At 46.4% G+C, this 7,540-nt stretch overlaps 1 pseudogene; it reads left to right on the top strand.

The window, feature by feature from the left end:
* Nucleotides 1-624: 624 nt before the first annotated feature.
* On the top strand, nucleotides 625-2,292 carry LOC101724750 (beta-1,4-galactosyltransferase 7 pseudogene; annotated as a pseudogene).
* The last annotated feature ends 5,248 nt before the right edge of the window (nucleotides 2,293-7,540 follow it).

Here is a 7,540-nt window from a genome sequence, read left to right as displayed (position 1 = left end):
AGAGATGTAGAGCTGGAGCCATTCCAGATCAGAAGGGTGGCCCAGTGACTCCAGCCAAGAGAGCCAAAGGAAGAAATATACAAGACAAGAACCTGTAGGGCAAGGCAAACCTTGACTAAGAGATAAAGTTTTAGTCAAAGCACAGTGGGAAGCCCAAGGAGATTTTAACCAAGAAAATAGCAGCATGATATTTCATTTGTAAAAAAAATTGCCCTGGCTGCTGTGCAGAGAACTGATATTAAGGCACAGAGTTAGGGTAGGAAGGTTCATTGAGAGATTTCTGGGCCATGATATAATCAATAGAGGTTTAATCAGGGCAGACTTGGGATGGTGGTGTGGACAGGCTCAGCTTGTCTAAAGGGGAAAGCCCAGCCTTTATGGGTGGATGGGGTATTAAGGTGAAGAAGAAAGAATTGGCACTCAGATAACCTGACCCTTTCACGATAAACAGCCCTGATTTAAAAGCATTGTTATCTAAAATATCTTTCTCCCACCTAGGTAAATCTGGACACACTACTGGAAGAAAGATGAATGTATTTCAGCTCAGTTGTCTCATACTGGCTGCTTAGAAAACAACTTGCTGTGAAGCCACACAAAGAAAGTTCTCTATTGGGGTCTGGGCGGGGCGGGAGGCGGAGGCGCCGCGTAGGCCGGGAGGCCCGGCGGGCCGGGCTGGGAGCTTGAGCCCCATGCGCCACTGCCTCCCCCCACGATGTTCCCCTCCTGGAGGTCCAGGTGGCTCCTTGGTGGCCTCCCCTGGAAATGCTCGTCTTCCACCTCTTCGTTGCCTCATTGGGCTTCTTCTCCCTACTCTGGCTGCAGCTCAGCTGCTCTGGTGGTGTAGCCAGGGCAGCCAGGGGACAAGGGCAGGAGACCCCAGGTCCACTCCAGGCCTGCCCCCCAGAGCTGCCCCCTGAGCACTGGGAAGAAGATGCATCCTGGGGCCCCCATCGCCTGGCAGTGTTGGTGCCATTCCATGAACGCTTTGAGGAGCTTCTGGTCTTTGTGCCCCACATGCACCACTTTCTGAGCAGGAAGAAGATCCAGCACCACATCTATGTGCTCAACCAGGTGGATCATTTCCGGTTCAACCGGGCAGCACTCATCAATGTGGGCTTTCTGGAGAGCAGCAACAGCGCAGACTACATTGCCATGCACGATGTGGACCTGCTCCCTCTCAATGAGGAGCTGGACTATGGCTTCCCTGAGGCTGGGCCCTTCCATGTGGCCTCCCCAGAGCTCCACCCGCTCTACCACCACAAGACCTATGTGGGCAGCATCCTCCTTCTCTCCAAACAGCACTACCAGATGTGCAATGGGATGTCTAACTGCTTCTGGGGCTGGGGCCGCGAGGATGATGAATTCTACCGGTGCAGCAAAGGAGCTGGCCTCCAGGAATCACAACTGGCTATAAGACATTTTGCCACCTGCATGACCCAGCCTGGCGGAAGAGAGATCAGAAGCGTATTGCAGCTCAAAAACAGGAGCAATTCAAGGTGGACCGGGAGGGAGGCCTGAACACTGTGAAGTACCGTGTGGATTCCCGCATATCCCTGTCTGTGGGTGGGGCCCCCTGCACTGTTCTCAACATCATGTTGGACTGTGACAAGGCTGCAACCCCCTGGTGTACCTTTGGTTGAGTTTCATAGACAGTAAGGAAGCCCATGTCTACAGGCCACACTGCTGCTCAGCCTCAGGATGAAAGTTCAGGCCTGGGGCCCAGCTCTGATAGGATGTGGAGTGGCCTGAAGAAATAACAAACTCTGTATTTGCACCAGCCTGGGCCCCAGAGGCAGGCTTGAGCTGGGACAGGACACCTATGGCACTTGGGATGCTGCTGGCAGTAAACAGTGATCACAAAAAGGCTGAAAAGTGGCATCAACTAGAACTCTCCACCCTGCCTTCCTGCTTGTCCTCCTTTGTGTGCCAAGGCCTCAGGCAGTGGGAAGGGTTGAACTGGACAACGTCTAATTAGCCACACTTGTGGTCCTTCCCACTGGACTGCCTCATGCAGAGATATGGCTTAGAAACCATGTGGCTGGTTAGGTGGCAGTTGCAATCAGGAGGCTTAGAACTTCACAAACCAGAACACAAGCCCCACAGAAAGGAACAGCAGATACCAGCTCCAGCTGGTTGTCACATGCAGGAATGTGGACCTTGTATTACCAGATCTTCTGGTTTTTCAAAAGAAACTAGAATGCTGGATTCTTAAGTAAAATCTGATTTTTTAATGATAGCAGCTAATTGAAATTTTCAAAAAGTATGGCAGGCCAAACAATGTGTTGTGGATCTTGGTTTGTCACCTTTGGCTGTGGGGAGGAGGGATGGGCAAAAGATGACACCTCTTTTAGTTGTCAAGGAATTAGGGTAGGAGTAGGAATGACAGGTCCAGATGGAAGGAGAAGCCAAAGGCACAAAGTTCCATACCACCTTCCTGTCCAACCCTCTAGGTTTCCAAGCAGCTCCCTGGGTCTCCACCTTGGCAGTGTGACCACTGTCAGGGTCCCTTTGGTTGGGCTTTGACTGGGAAGGCTGCTTCATCCTGCCTCATTGAGATGAAGACAGGAAGGAGAGCAACTGAGGACCCACAGGACTAGACCTAAGGTAGACACAGCAAGTCAGCAATGTCTCAGGTCAAGGCCTGAGGGAGGGAGAAGGTGGCAGAAGGAGATAGGGAGAAGTAGGCAAATCCTTGGAGTGTTCTTGAAGCATGAGGGGAGATTTCCAGCAATCTCTAAGATCACTTCCAAGGAGAGGTGAAGGACAGGAACCGAGCAAGAACATGAGACTGGTGAGTAATCATAGAGGAAGCCTTTGGAAGGAAGCCTGGGGCCAGTGAGAGAGTGGATGAGGGGTCCTGTAAGGTAGATTGCTCTTTCAAGGCCAAAGATTTGGGGCAGACACCAGAGGAGACTGTTGGGACCATTTGAGCTTGGTTTGTTTAACAGTAGGACACCTTGAAGTGCTGAAGAAGGAAGGGATTGCAGTCACAGAGCTGAAAAGGGTAGTATCAACAACTCTGGTCTAAAAAGATTCCTCCTCTGGGAATGATGGGGCTGTTACATGGAGTTATACGTGTTGTGTACTGTACAACCTGTGTGTAAGCTAAGAGATTTAAATGGATCATTAGTGTTCAGGTTCTGACATCTAAACCAGGGTTGTGGTAATCCAAAATTGATGTTTCCCAGTAATTGATCCTCAGCCATTGAAGTGAGGGCAAACAGGCCTCAACTATTTGGCAGTGGAAATGGAGATGAGGTGTTTCCTGCATATCAGTCTCCTCGCAAACCTGGCTGGTTCTCTTTGGACTCGGATGTGCCAGAGGCAATAACAGCTGCCTCTTGGAGCTCATGGGGATGGATGTGATATCAAATCACCCAGCTCTGCATTCACTTGGTGTGTAGGAAGACCTCAAAAAATGGGGGCTCCTCCTCCTCACCTGCACTGGGGGAATGGAATGAGCAGAAGGGCCAAGACGATCTCTGCACCTTGTGGAATCAGTCAACAGCCTGGCTGGGACACATCCCCACCCCTGTGCCCCAATCCCCCACCATGGCTGCTGCCATCTCCTCCGTCATTAAGGTGCCAATGGGCACCCCAGACAGCCCAAATCTATGCAGCCTCCCCCATTCCCCATCCAGAGCCTCCACACCCCCAGGAGTATGTGACAGGGCTGAGCCGTGGTGGCCCAGGGGAAGCAGATGGCTTTGTCTCAGGGACTTTTTGCCTACTTTGTGGAGGCAAACAAACTAACTTCCCTGCCTTGCTGGCTGAGGTATGGATAAAATGCTGTAAGACAGTGGTGGTGAATGTATGGCACGTGTGTCACAGTGGGATGTTTGTTATCATTGAAAGCTCTAAAAGGTTTGCCGTCACTGCACTAGGACATCTGCACACCTGCCATGGTGCTTGATCAATGTGGGTGTTGTACTAATAGTAACAATCACTTGTTGGGCATTTACCACATACAAACTTCCCTGTATTGCATTATTTCATGGAGGCCTCTACCTAAGAGCTAGGTCCCACTTATTACATGTTTTATAGATGATGAAGGTGAAACATGAAGAGATAAGTAGCTTGTCTAGGTGCCAGAGCTGGGAAGTACTAGAGCTTGGAATGGGTACCCCTGGGATCTGTGCCTGCAGAGTACATCACCTTCCTTAGCTGAAGAGGGTGATTGGGGAGGACTGCCAGAGTTCAGCATCCCACATCTAGGAAGAAAGGCCACAGGGAGATGCAAAGTATCTGTCCTGGGAGTCCTGTGCCTCAAGGAAGATGAGGATTCAGCTGCTGGTCAGGTTCCCTAGGGCTGAGGAACACGGCAGGACACCACACTTGATCTTAGCCAAAAGGCCGAGAAGTGGGGACGCAGAATACAGTCCTGTGACTGAGTAAGTTTATCTGTCAGAATGGGAAGGGTTTCCAGAAGGATCTGCACAGGTCTGGGCATGTTCGGTTCAGGTGTTCCTGGCACCTTATTACTCTGCAGGAACAGGAGATTTGGGGTGAGTCATGAGGATCTTTATATGCCACACCAAGTAACTTGTAATTTTTTTCTAGGAGTGCAGGGTTTTTGAGCAGGAGAGTTTGGGGGCAGGGCTAGATCCATTGTTATGAAAGATTCTAGCAGGCAGGACCCAGGGTGGACTGTAGGTGGGGTCTGAGGAGAGACATTCCAAATGAGAAATGATGGAGCAAGAATGAGGCAGTGAAGGGGTGAGGTCTGCACCCCCAGCATCTGTAGGTTCTGTTGGCTCCCTGCCCAGGATCACCTGTGCACCATTGGGTCTTTCCTACATACAGAGTCACTGCCCTGCAGACCTTTCCACAGTGGACAAATAGATGGCTATAGAGAGCCTTTTTTTTTTTTTTTTTTGGTACTGGGGATCAAAATCGGGACCTTTCGCTTTCGAGGCAGGCAGCAGAACCACTGAACTAAATCCCCAGCCCTAGAGAGCCTTTTGGCCACCTGACCCATGAGCTTTGAGAGCATTTTAAAAAAAAAAAAGAAGCAATTGTTTTTTGAGATTTTTTTTTTTTTTAGGAAAAGCAATTTTTGATCCCAGCATTAACATGTACAGAGCTTGGAGGCCATCATTCCCATGCTTATAAAGAGAAAAAAGCTCAATGAACTGAAAGGGAATCACTTATCTTGGACCCATGGGGGAAAGGAGGTTGCAGGGCAAACTGCCATCCCAAAATCTAGAGAGAGACAAATGCACTCACAGCCACCATTGGCTTCTTTAGACCAGAAGCGGCTGGAGCCACAAACTAGTAGGAAATTTTTTTTTTTTTTTTTTGTACTGGGGATTGAACTTGAGACCTTGCGCTTGCGAGGCAGGTGGAAGAACCACTGAGCTAAATCCCTGGCCCTACTAGTAGGGAAATTTAAATGGTGATTTTAACAAGTTGATGGAGGCTAAACGTGGCTTCATGGCATATATTCAAGATAAATCTCCATTTGTCTCTAGCAAGGAAAAGTAGAAAGTAAACATTTAAAAATATGTTCTAGGCTAGATGCTGTAGCACATCCCTGTAATCCCAGCTACTTGGGAGGCTGAGGCAGGAGGATAACTTGAATCTAGGAGTTTAGAGCCAGGCTGAGACTCCCTCTCAAAACAAGAAAACGTTATCAGAGCCATCTCACCCATAGTTAGAACAAGTTCTCAACAGCAGCTACATTTAACCTTCCTCAGGAGGATGGGAAGACATCCCATCCTGACAGGTATCTCTTTGAGTCATAACCCAGGACTCAGATGCACTAAAAAGGTGATTTAACTATAAAATTACAAAATACTTCCCTTTCCCTAAACCTTACCATCATATCAACAGGGCTCCACTATAACAGTAGCAGATTATAACAAAGAGCTTCAAGACAGAGTGATTGAAGAAATTCTTAGGGAAACTCAAAGACAACAGAGTAGACAAAACAATGGACACTAGAGGAATTTAAACATGGTGGGTAAAGTTATAGGAAACAAACTCAGTCCGACTCCTAAATAAAACACCAAGTCTCCACTAAATCTTTACTTACCTCAGTTCCTTTACCTTCATGCTAAAAGGCAAGAAAAAAAATAGTCTACAGAGACAAAGCAAGCATAGAACTAAGTTCAGATATGATACAGATTTTGGAATTATCAGCCAGGAAATTTTAAATAACTGTCTAATATGTTAAGGGCTCTGATGGAAAAAGTAGACAGCACACAAGAACAGATGAGTAATATAAGCAGGTGAGAACTCAGAGTGAATGGAGATGCTAGAAGTAAAACCACTTTAATAGAGATGAAGAATGCCCTTGATGAGATCATAAATAGACTGGACACAGCTGAGGGAAAATTTGGCAATTCTAAAGATATGATGGAAACTTACCCAACTGAACTGCAAAAAGAAAAGAGAATTTTTTTAAAAAGCACAATAAGCCAAGTATGCTGGTGCATGCCTACAATCCTAGCAATTGGGAAGCTGAGGCAGGAGAATCCCACTGAGTTTGGGGGACAGGGCTCCTGAACTACATAGTGAGACCCTGTCTCAACAACAACAGCAACAACAGCAACAAACTGTAAAAAGGTATAACATACAAACTATTGGAACACCACAGATGAAGAAAGGGAGACCAGAGCAGGAGAAATATTTTAAATAATGATGGCTGATAATTTTCTAAAATTAATGGGAGATACTAAACTACAAGCCTAGGAAGCTTAGGAACACTAATTAGTATTAATACCAAATTAGTATTAATTAGTATTAATACCCCCAAAAAACTCCACTTACAAAAAAACACAAACAACCAAGAAAACCCCCAAACCCAAGACAAAAATCCAATACCTAGACATCTATTCAAATTATAGAAAATAAAGAGCAGCCGAGTGTGGTGGCGCAGGCCTGTGATTCCAGCACTTGGGAGGATGAGGCAAGAGGATCATTGAAAATTCAAGGGCAGGCTGGGCTACATAGTGAGTTCAAGGCTGGCCTGAACTGCATACTGAGACCTTGCTCAAAAAAAGCCAAGATAAATAAATAACAAAAAATATTGAAGAAACCACCAAAAAGCCCAGATTACCTACAGAAGAAACAGGAACCTGACTTCTTGGCAGGCACCATGCAAACAAGAAGAAAGGGGAGTGAAAAAGGTTTTTTTTTTACTGTGTTGGGGATGAAGCCAGAACCTCAGGCATGCCAGGCAAGCACTCCTCACTGAGCCGTACCCTTAGTCCTCAGAATATTTTAGGTGTTCAAAGAAAAAAACCTCATCAACTTAGAATTCTATATCCAGCCAAAGTATTTTCCAAAAGTATATGTAGTAAAGGTCACTCAATTTTATGCTTAAGATGATTTAAATGGTAAAGTTTAGTTATAAAAATGTTATTTTAAAAAAGAAATAAAAACTTTATCAAACAAAACAAAACAAAAAAGAAAGTTCTCTATTGGTCCCTGCTCTTCTCAGGACTCTCAGTGACTTTGCCTATTTTTAAATCTTCTAAGGAGAACTAAAGGTTGGGACAGTGGGATCATTTCATTTTTCTGTATTTTTTTCATCTTA

This window comes from Heterocephalus glaber, unplaced genomic scaffold, assembly GCF_053883595.1.
Source record: "Heterocephalus glaber isolate CG9 unplaced genomic scaffold, H.glaber_assembly_v1.0 deba00000071, whole genome shotgun sequence".
NCBI lineage: Eukaryota > Metazoa > Chordata > Mammalia > Rodentia > Bathyergidae > Heterocephalus > Heterocephalus glaber.
The sequence above is the reverse complement of the archived record's forward strand: the minus strand, read 5'-3'. Positions and strand labels throughout refer to the sequence as shown.